Source organism: Cetorhinus maximus, chromosome 10 (assembly GCF_964194155.1).
Source record: "Cetorhinus maximus chromosome 10, sCetMax3.hap1.1, whole genome shotgun sequence".
NCBI lineage: Eukaryota > Metazoa > Chordata > Chondrichthyes > Lamniformes > Cetorhinidae > Cetorhinus > Cetorhinus maximus.
Window position 1 is genome coordinate 88,133,875 of NC_135888.1, and position 11,782 is coordinate 88,145,656.

The 11,782-nt window shown below is 50.0% G+C and overlaps 1 non-coding gene across 1 annotated transcript; it reads left to right on the top strand.

Moving 5' to 3' along the window:
- The first annotated feature begins 410 nt into the window (after positions 1 to 410).
- On the top strand, positions 411 to 517 carry LOC144686161 (U6 spliceosomal RNA). The gene has a single exon (XR_013577860.1). It is a non-coding gene; the product is annotated as a U6 spliceosomal RNA (small nuclear RNA).
- Positions 518 to 11,782: the final 11,265 nt, after the last annotated feature.

Consider the following 11,782-nt stretch of genomic DNA (forward strand, 5'->3'; position numbering starts at 1 on the left):
TAACAACAAAGTATTGTGTGGGTATGCCCTTCCCCCAACAGCAAATTGTTAAGATTAGGAGAGAATAAAAAAGGAGTGTCTGTTTTTATATGACATTAATAACCATCCCATCTAAAGTTTGTAAATTTTATTTAAATTTTGGAAATACAGCTTTGCATCGACCTGGTAGGGGTTCAAGAAGTTTTCTTGCAAATGACATATTTTTAATGTTTGAGTGTTAAAACAAAACCTATTATACCATTACTTACTATAGTTTTCTCTATTGTCTTGCCATAGGATGAGAAATATTTTTTCAGATCATTAAACCCACTCGCCCCATCATGTTAATTATATATTAATTGCGTTTAATTGTATGCAGATGGTGGACATTAATTGGGGATTCATGTGTGTTCCTTTGAAAAGGAACAGAAGTGCTCGCTTCGGCAGCACATATACTAAAATTGGAACGATACAGAGAAGATTAGCATGGCCCCTGCGCAAGGATGACACGCAAATTCGTGAAGCATTCCATATTTGATAGCATTACACATGATCCTGTACCTCAAGGAGTTGTATTGTGTTGAATTTCCTGGACTCTTCACCAGTCTGTGCGAAGCAGATAAAGAATTGAAAAGGAACAGAGCCCCAAGCCCCAAACCCTGCCACCCCCACCCCCCCGGCGGGAGCCGGAGACCTGCAACCTGAGCCGCCTCATGGAAATGCCCTCCTTGCCCTTTCACTCAGTGCGGAGGAGTTTCCTGCATGGGCTGCTGCACACCTTCCACCTCTTTGCTCTTGCCTGGACATGCCCTGGCGCGCCTTGTTGCCGTCCGGCGGCGGAGGCCCTGTACAGAGGTGTCCTCCCGCTTTCCATCGGGGACCTGGGTTGGAGGGTGTTGCATGCAGCAGTCCCCTACAATCATAGAATGTGTCGGTTCACGGACTCCCAGGATACCTGCCCTTTTTGTGGTCTTGTGGAGTCCGTGGATCATGTTTATATCAGGTGTGGTAGGTTGCACTCCCTTTTCAATCATTTAAAAAACCTTTTATTAATGTTTTGTTTGCACTTCAGTCCCACGCTCCTGATCTACGGACGCCTGGTGCGGAGGGGGGCCGGGAAGGAGGAGGACCTCCTCGTGAACCTGCTCCTGGGCCTGGCCAAGTTGGCCATTTACAAGTCCAGGCAGCGGGCAATCGAGGGGATCGTCCGACCCGACTGTCTGCCACTCTTCCGTGGCTATGTTCGCGGCTGGGTGTCCCTGGAGAGGGAGCACCGTCAAGGCCTTCCGTGCCCGGTGGGCACCGCGGGGGTTGGGGTGCTTTATCGACCCTCTTAATCACGTTTTGATTTGATGTTTGTAAGTTTTCTTTAAACTTTGTCTTTGGTTTTACAGCTAACCTAACTTAGGGGCTATGTTTACTTTATCCCTTATTTTGTTAATTTGGTTTATTTGGTTGGCTTTAAAAGAGCTAAAAAGGAACAGAGCCCCAAGCCTCAAACCCCGCCCACCCCCCCCCCCCGCTGGAGTCGGAGACCCGCAAACTGAGCCGCCTCATGAAAATGCCCTCCTTGCCCTTTCGCTCGGTGTTGGAGGGGTTTCCTGTAATGGGCTGTTGCTGCACACCTTCCACGTCTTTGCCCTCGCCCGCCGCACGGACACACCCTGGCGTGCCATGTTGCCATCCGGCGGTGGAGGTCCCCAGTGGGGGGCTCTCTATGCAGGAGTTCTCCCCCTTACCATTGGGGACCTAGGGTATAGGGTGTAGCATGAGGCAGCCCCATACAACCATAGGATGCGTTGGTTCACAGACTCCCAAGACACCTGTGTTTTTTGCGGCCTTGTGGAGTCCGTGGACCACGTGTGTGTTAGTTGTACTAGGCTGCACTCACTCTTCAGTTACCTGAAAAATCTTTTACTTCTGGTAAAAGTAGGGAAAATCCCAAGATATTCTATAAGCATATCAATGGGAAGAGGATAACCAGGGAAAGAGTAGGGTCCGTTAGGGGCCAAGGGAGCAATCTATGGGTGGAGCCAGAGGACATCGCTAGAGTGTTGAATGAATACTTCACATCCGTCTTCACCCAAGAGAATGAGGATGAAGGTATTGAACTTGGGGAGAGAGACTGCGAGGTTCTTAAGCAAATTGATATAGGGAATGACAAGGTATTGGAGGTGTTGGCAGGCTTGAAAGTGGACAAATCTCCAGGTCTGGATGATTTGTGTCCCAGACTGCTGAAGGAGGCAAGGGAGGAGATCGCAGGGGCTCTGACCCAAATTTATAATTCCTCTCTGGCCACGGGGGAGGTGCCAGAGGACTGGAGAACAGCTAATGTGGCTCCGCTATTTAAGAAGGGTTGTAGAGATAAGCCAGGGAACTATAGGCCAGTGAGTCTCACGTCAGTGGTAGGGAAGCTATTGGAGAAAATTCTGAAGGAGAGAATCTATCTCCACTCGTAGAGGCAAGGTTTGATCAGGGATAGTCAGCATGGCTTTGTCAGACGGAGGGCCTAACAAATTTGACTGAATTTTTTGAGGAGGTGACCATGTGTGTAGATGAGGATAGTGTAGTTGATGTAGTTTATATGGATTTCAGCAAAGCCTTTGACAAGGTCCCATATGGATGACTTATAAAGAAGGCAAATGCACATGTGATACAGGGTAATTTGATAAGGTGGATTCAAAATTGGCTCAGTTGTAGGAGACAGAGAGTGATGACAGAAGGATGCTTTATTGACTAGAAGCCAGTGTCCAATGGCGTACCACAGGGATCTGTTCTGGGTCCCCGATTATTTGTCATTTATAGAAATGACATAGATGACTATGTGGAGGGTAGGATTAGTAAGTTTGCTGATGACACAAAGCTTGGCCAGGTGCTTGATAGTGAGGTTGAGTGTCTTGGGCTACAGGAAGATATAGATGGGATGGTCAAATGGGCAGATAAGTGGCAGATGGAATTTAACCCTGAAAAGTGTGAGGTGATACACTTTGGAAGGAGTAATTTGACAAGAAAGTATTCAATGAATGACATGACACTAGGAAGTCCTAAGGAACAAAGGGACCTTGGCGTGTGTATCCATAGATCTCTGAAGGCGGAGGGGCATGTTAGTGGGGTGGTGAAAAAGGCATATGGGACACTTGCCTTTATCAATCAAGGCATAGATTACAAAAGTAGGGAGGTCATGTTGGAGTTGTATAGAACCTTGGTGAGGCCACAGCTGGAGTACTGTGTGCAGTTCTGGTTGCCACATTGTAGGAAGGATGTGATTGCACTGGAGGGGGTGCAGAGGAGATTAACCAGGATGTTGCCTGGGATGTCACATTTAAGTTATGAAGAGACGTTGGATAGACTTGGGTTGTTTTCATTGGAGCAGAGAAGACTGAGGGGCGACCTGATCGAGGTGTACAAGATTATGAGGGGCATGGACAGGGTGGATAGGGAGCAGCTGTTCCCCTTAGTTGAAGGATCAGTCACAAGGGGACATAAGTTCAAGGTGAGGGGCAGAAGGTTTAGGGGGGATGTGAGGAAAAGCTTTTTCACCCAGAGGGTGGTGACGGTCTGGAATGCACTGCCTGGGAGGGTGGTGGAGGCGGGTTGCTTCATATCCTTTAAAAAGTACCTGGATGAGCACTTGGCACATCATAACATTCAAGGCTATGGGCCAAGTGCTGGTAAATGGGATTAGGTGGGTAGGTCAGGTGTTTCTCACGTGTCGGTGCAGACTCGATGGGCCGAAGGGCCTCTTCTGCACTGTGTGATTCCGTGATTCTGTTTTGTTTGTACTTCAGCCCCATGCTCCTGACCTACCGGTACCTGGTGTGGAGGGGGGCAGCGGAGAGGGAGGAGGATCTTCTCGTAAACCTGATTCTGGGCCTGGCCAAGTTGGCTATCAACAGGTCGAGGCAGCGGGCGACTGAGGGGGTTGCCTGGCCCAACTGTCTGCCCCTCCTCCGTGGCCGGTTATTCCTAGAGAGGGAGCACGCGGTGTCTGCCGGCACCATTCAGGCCTTCCGTGCCTAGTAGGCACCGCGGGGACTGGGGTGCTTTATTGACTCCTTGAATCACATTTTAATTTGATGTTGTAAGTTTCCTTTGAGATTAGTTTTTCGTTTTGCAGTTTCCCTTCAAGGGGCTGCTTCTTTATTTGCTCCTCATTTTCTTTAATTTAGTTTATTTGGTTACTCAAAAGAGTGAAAAGGAACAGAGTCATCCGGCCTGGCTGTCTGCCCCTCTTGTGCGGCTACATTGGCGGCCGGGTGCCCATGGAGAGGAAGCGTCAGTGTCCGCTGGCACGATCGAGGCCTTTCGTACCCAGTGGGCACCGTGGGGGACTGAGGTGCTTTACTGACCCCTTTAATCACATTTTGACTTGATGTTGTAAGTTTCCTTTATGATTTTGGTTTTCTTTTGCAGTATCTCTTTAAGGGGCTGCTTTTTCAATTTGTCTCTCGTTATGTTAATTTAGTTGAATTGGCTTAATCAAAAGAGCGAAAAGGAACAGAGTGAAACTGTGGCCTGAATTTTGTGCATGTTGTGCGCCTGTGATCGGTGGGCACGGATGTGATACCCGCTCCCTCCCACAATCGCAAGCTGAACCCGATTTCATGCTGGCTGGCCAATCAAGGGCTGGCCAGTGTGAAATCTGCGCTGACAGTAACTCAGCACTGCTGGCAGGAGCTGGGCGCGTGGCGGGCGCCAGGTTCAATGGGAGCTCAGAGTGGGGGGTGTGTTTAAAAACAGCACAGATAGCTCCCTGAAGGCTGCCAGGAGTTGGTGACGACCCTCAGGGAGCTGTTCAAGAGAGACTTGAAACATTTTGAATTGGCAGGAGTTATGGCCTCAGCAGCCGCTGGGCATGCTAGGCAGGAGGGCAACGCTGGTGGGCACTCTGACCCCCGCTTCTCTGATAAGGACATAAGAAATAGGAGCAGGGGTAGGCCATTCAGTCCCTCAAGCTTACCCCGCCATTCAATAAGATCATGGCTGATCTGCACCAGGCCTCAACTCTTCTTCATGCCAGCTCCTCATAGCCCTCAACTCCCCGATATTTCAAAAATCTATCTACCTCCCCTTTAAATACTTTCAGTGATCTAGCCTCTACTACTCTCTGGGGTAGAGAATTCCAGACATTCACTACCCTCTGAGAGAAGGAATTCCTTCACATCTCGGTTTTAAATGTGTCCCCTTATTCTGTAACTATGTCCCCTAGTTTGAGATTCCCCCCAGTAGTGGAAACATCTTCTCAACACCTATCCTGTCAAGCCCCCTCAGAATCTTGTACATTTAAATAAGATCATCCCTCATTTTTCTAAACTCTAATAAATAAAGGCCTAACCTGTTTAGCTGATCTTGATAAGTCAACCCCTTCATCCCAGGAACCAGCCTAGTGAATCTCTTTTGAACTGCCTATAATGCCACTGTATCCTTTCTTAATGCACTCCAGGTGCGGCCTCACCAACACCATGTACAGTTGTAACAAGACTCCTATTTTTAAACTCCAACCCCCTAGCAATACAGGCCAAATTCTATTTGCCTTCTTAATTACTTGCTGCACCTGCATGCTAACTTTTTGTGTTTCATGCACAAGAACACCCAGACCCCTCAGTGCTGCAATTTTTTAGAGTCTCTCTTCATTTAAATAATAGTCTGCCTTTTGATTCTTTCTATCAGAGTGCATGACCTCACTCTGATGATTGCATGTGCACTCTCTTGGAAGCAGTGAGTGCCCAGCGGGAGATCCTTATGCAGTGGGATAGCAAGAGAAGTCCACCCCATCAAATGAAGAAGGCCTGGATGGAGGTGGACGCCCAGGGGAGCGGGCATGATGTTGTGCATCACACATGGATGCTGTGCTGGAACAAGTTCAATCATCTTCTGTACTCCACAAGGGTCAGTACCAACTTGCCATGGAGCTGTGTATAGATGTCTAGGAGGGTGGCTGTTCTTTGTAGTGCCCAGGGGTGTGAGGTGCAGAGTGCCAAATGCTACATACCCCTGTGCCAGCCAAGGCTGGGAGATGTGCCCACTTGGCTTGTGTGTATACGAGGGCGACATGTGCCAATCTGATGGGCACCTCAACCTGCAACTCCTGGGGTGTGGGGGGTGGGGGGTGCACGAGGCTGGTATGGTGTGGCAGGTAGAGGGTGGACTAATGAAAGCACTTTTGTTCATACAGGAGAAGAGAAGCCATAATGTGCAGGAGCTCGCACGAATGGGTAGTGGGGCGGCCAACCTCCTGATCCTTTCAAATTCTGAGATGGATGCTCTTGACATGGAATGTGAGCGTGGAGTAAAGCCCACGGTCACGGAGAGGCAGGGGTCGGGGGAAGGTAAGAGTCCAGTCAACAGGTGAGAGACTGGGGAAGTGTGTAAGAGATGACCGGTCGTGGCATCTCTAATGGGAAACTCAAACCAAGAATCCCCATTGCTCCCCCAATCACAATGCCTCAGTGAGGCAGATGTCCATTGTGACTAGCAACCATCATGCACGCAGTCACTTTGTAATGATGTTATCAACTGACATATTCTCTTCATCTCTCAGATGTGCCATCCTCACAACATCAGAGAGACCCCGAGGGCCCTCCCTTGACACCCAAGGAGCTGTGGACAGAAGCACCTGCGTCACATCCTCTCTCCGAACCAATCACCAGCGCAGACACAGGCACATCGGTGACCAATAACGCGTCGCCTCAGATGGTAGTGCACTGTGGTGAGGGCACATCACACTCGCATGAGGAGCTAGCAGAGGCAGAGAGTGCCCAGGATGCTGGCAATCGAGGACTGCTGGAGATCAGGACCATGTGAGTCCGAGGCAGATGATGAGTTTCTGGAGTCGACCATCAGGTGGCAGATGCTGGATGTCCAACAGGATGTGTGGGAAGATTTGGAAGAGATCCCTGAGGGTCTGCGTGCCATGATCTCTGTCTTGGAGGAGGCCGTGTGAAACGTGAGCGCTGCTTTGACCTGGAGCTCTGAGCACACAGCCTCCTCCATTAAGAGAGTGGTGATTCCCATGGAGAGGCAGCTCCAGGAACAGAATCAGGGGTTTCTGGGGCTGTGCTCAGACCTACAAGCCCACTCACTGGCAGTGAACTCAGAAGCTCACTGGCAGTGTAAGAGATGGATGAGGAACCCAGTCTCTCTGCTAGATGTCCATCCATCAATGGTGAGCAGGGAGGTTCAAACCAACCTCAAGCTGGCGGACGAGCAAAATGTCGTATCTGTGGGCTCCTGTCAGGGTGCTCTGGACAAAGGCAGCAGCTCCTCTGCCACCCTGCCAGTGCCTATGTCATCTGACGAGCCCACGAAGCCTGAGGAGTGCCCAGCCATGGCTCTGGACGCTCCCTCCCAGGCGGGGTCTGCACAGGCTCCACTGGCTAGAGGAGGACCACCAAGGTCATCAGGGCTGACAGGGCATCACAGTCAGCAGGCTGCCTCTAATGCTGCTGTCAACGAGGGGGGTTGGGGGGGTTGGCACCAAGATGCAGCACTAGAAAGCGGATGTTTAAGGCACTATGAACACAAGAGGAGTTGTCACGGGTGATATAACTTCAGTTTATATGTCTACTATGCAAATTGTGTTAACGGGACCACCATATAAAGATGTCATTATGTCTAATGGCTTGATTGTGCTTCATGTTTTTTCATAGGTGAAGGGCATGGGAGTGGCTTGTGACAGAAGGGAAGGGCTGCAAACTTTATTTCAGAGGTTGTTACTTGACATATGGGTGACAGGATGGCCTCATCAGGAACGTTCAGTAATGAGGCGTCATCCTTGCCCTCACTTTCAAGCCATGCCTTGGATGCCTAGCTGAAAGAACAGACGACCAAGGCTTCCTTGGTCTCCCTGCCTCCTATAAGGTGCCTCACTTCCGCACCCACGTCCTCATCTTGGGCCTCCTCCGACTCCTCCTCAGACCCATCACTGAGTTGTCCTTTGCGGCCTGTGAAGTTACCTCACTATCTTTATCCTCCAATGGGTCTGCCCTTGACAGAGCCGGATTGTGCAGTGCAGATAGCCTTTGTCACCCAGGAGCCAACCATCCACCCGAACTGGAGCGACGAAGAGCCTTGACACCTGGGATTGTCGCAGGATGTATGCACCATGGGAGCTGTCAGGATACCTGGTGCAGACCTGCAACATCTGTGTCCTGTGGTCGCAATAAGTTGGGAGACAATAAGCAGAGAGTTGGGTCTTTTTCTGGATGGCAAGCTGGAACTAATGGGGTGTCACAGGGTTCGGTCCTTGGGCCCCAACTATTTACAATCTATATTAATGACTTGGATTCAGGGATAGAAAGTACTATAGCTAAATTTGCAGATGACACCAAAATAGGTGGGAAAGTAAGTTGCAATGAAGAAATAAGAAATTTACAATTGGATATGGGCAGGTTAGGTGAATGGGCCAAAATTTGACAGATGGAGTTTAACGTGGATAATTGTGAGGTTATCCGTTTTGGTCGGAAGAATAAAAAGGCAACTTATTATTTAAATGGAGAGAAACTTCAGAACGCTTCAGTGCAGAGGGATCTGGGTGTCCTCGTGCATGGATCGCTGAAAGCCAGTATGCAGGTACAGCAGGTAATAAGGAAGGCAAATGGAATTTTGGTATTTATTACTATAAAGGAATAGAGTATAAAAATAGGGAAGTGTTGTTGCAACTGTACAAGGCATTGGTGAGGCCACACCTGGAGTACTGTGCACAGTTCTGGTCCCCTTACTTGAGGAAGGATGTAGTTGCATTGGAGGCGGTTCAGAGGAGGTTCACTAGATTGATTCCAGAGATGGGGGGCTTGTCTTATGAGGAGAGATTGAGCAGTTTAGGCCAATACTCGCTAGAGTTTAGAAGGATGAGAGGAGATCTAATTGAGGTATATAAGATGCTAAAGGGGATAGACAAAGTAGACGTGGAGCGAATGTTTCCCCTTGTGGGGCATTCTAGAATGAGAGGCCATAGTTTTAGGCTAAGGGTGGCAGATTTAAATCAGAGATGAAGAGGAATTACTTTTCTCAAAGGGTCGTGAATCTGTGGAATTCACTACCTCAGAGTGCAGTGGATGCTGGGACGCTGAATAAATTTAAGGAGGAGATAGACAGATTTTAAATTAGTAATAGGTTGAAAGGTTATGGGGAGAGGGCGGGAAATTGGAGTTGAGGCTGAAATGAGATCAGCCATGATTGTATTGAATGGCGGGGCAGGCTCGAGGGGTTGAATTGCCTATCCTGCTCCTAGTTCTTATGTTCTTATGTTCAATCAATCTGGACATTCAGGGACTGGAACCCCTTTCTGTTGATGAAGGCACCCAGCTGACCTGCTGGCGCTTTATGGCCACATGAGTGCAATCTATGGCATCCTGGATGTGGGGGAATCCAGCAATTGCAGCGAAGCCTCTGGTTCACTCAGCCTGGCTGGCTTCGTTGGTCATAAAATGAATGAAGTTCATAATCCATTTGAACAGAGCGTCAGTGACTAGCTTGACGCAACAGATTGGGAGACACCACACACCCACTGACCCTTGGAAAGAACCCGGAGGTGAAAAAATTCAGGGCGCTGTAACCTTAAGAGCCACTGATATAGGGCAGTCGCCTATTCAGTTTGAGGCGATCTCTGGGCCAATCGTGTGGCTTATGGAGGTCACAGTATCCCTAGAGAGGTGGAGCCTCCTTCAGCATTGGACCTCAGACATGTCCAGGTAGCTAGAGTGCTGCCTGTTAACTCTTGCTGCAGGTTAATGGTGCCTTCTGCGGACCCTTCCACCTTGGACTTCCTGCTGGCCCTGCACCCCCACTGGCTGCACCTCCCTTCCCACAGGTTGCACTCTGGGACACTGCCTGCGGACAGACCTCCTCTCCCTTCTGGCCATCTCCTCCTGTTCAGAGGAGGTTCCTCCAGCAGAGCAGACAATCCCCATTTGCTGAAATGCAGGTGGCACAGGATAGTGCACTGAAGGCAGCACTCGGATGAAAGCCTCTGAGAAAGCCTGTAACCCAAAGAGTATCCAGAAAACACAGAAAACGCATTGAAAACCACCTCCAGCAAACTCACACCTAAACTCCTACCTACTCTAATTGCAAAGGTTCTGGCCGCCTTTTATCCCGCCCTGGATCGAGTTTCAATTAAAAATGTGATGGTCGCCTGGCCGAGTGGCCCAAGTGCAAACATTAAATCGCACGGGCCACGTAAAATTTGAGACATTTGCCTTTTTAATGGGCTTAATTGCCCCTTTAATTGTCAGCTGGCATACTGCCAACTCCCACATGCACCCACTGACCGTAATATCGTGCGACGGTGCACTGACATCGGGACAACTTCTCGCATGATTTCACGTGAACTCGGGACCGCCATGTGCCCGCTCCGAAGGCGTAAAATTCTGGCCCATGTTTGTGGTTAGGGTAGAAGGTGCATGTCTGCAATGTGTATCTTTGTGAACAAAGCTCACGGGCAGAATTTTACATTCGGCGAGTGGGGGCAGGTCCGACACTCTGGAAAGTAAAATGACACGCAGTGACATTGGGCGTGTGTCCCGACATCACCGTGCACCCTTACGATATTTCGATAGGCGGATGCGCGATGATGACGGAGGCGAGCCCACCATTAATTAACGGGCCAGTTAAAGCCCTTGAGACACCAATTGTCTATGATTTTACGCAGTCCCGAGCGATTTTCAGGGCGTTGCACTGGTGCAACGGGCAGGCGGGTTGGCCACATTTTCAAAAACCTCACCCATGGGCGGGTTAAGAGGGGTGAGTGGGCTCGCGAATGCGGGTTGTTAGCAATTTAACGTATAACCTGCTGCTGCTTGCTTGTGTGAACAGGACAACTTCATTTCGCTTCAGAGTTGCTTTGACAGAAATAATAGGCTTCAGTTCAGGACTCCAGAGGAGTCATAACACTTGGGTCCTTCCAGGTATCAGACAGCCTTCCCTTACCCTGGGAATGGGGATTGTGGCCTCCTCTGGATGCACCTCCTCTGAGGAGGAAGAGAGGGCCAGAAGGGGGAGGAAGCCAGGTGCCCCTATTCAGCCTCCAGGGCAGCAACCTGTGGGAGGACAGGTGCAGGCACAGGGCCAATAGGAAGTCCAAGGCAGAAGGGGCGGCAGAAGACACTATTCTCTTGCTGCCAGGGTTTATAGGTGGCGATGCAGCTACCTCAATATGTCTGACATGCAATGCTGAAGGAGGGTCCGCCTCTCAATGGAGACAGTGACCTCCATCTGTCAGATGACCGGCCTGAGATCAGCTGCAACTGTGTGGGTGGACACCCCATGCCATGCCTGAAGGTCACAGTGGCCCTCAACTTCTATGCCTCTGGCTCCTTCCAGGGATCAGTGGGTGATCTTTGTGGAGTCTCCCAATCAGCTGTCCACAGTTGTGTCAAGTTGGTGACAGACGCTCTGTTCAGGCATTGACTTTCATTCATTACCGCACGGACGAGGTCAGCCAGACAGAGCAAGCCAGAGGCTTTGCCGTGATTGCTGGGTTCCCCTGCATCAGGGGTGCAATTAGCTGCACACATGTGGCCATCAAGGCGCCAGCAGGTGAGCTTTCATCAACAGGAAGGGCTTCCACTCCATGAACGTGCAGATAGTGTGTGATCACAGGATGCAGATTCTACAAGTCTGTGCAAGGTACCTAGGCAGCTCCCACGATGCATACATCCTGAGACATTCCCAGGTGCCGGAGCTCTTCAGTTCTCCAGCCCGACTGGATGGGTGGCTGCTGGGTGACAAGGGCTAACCCCTCAAAAGGTGGCTCATGATGCCTCTCCGCCATCCAAGAACAGAGGCCAAGCAACGGTACAAT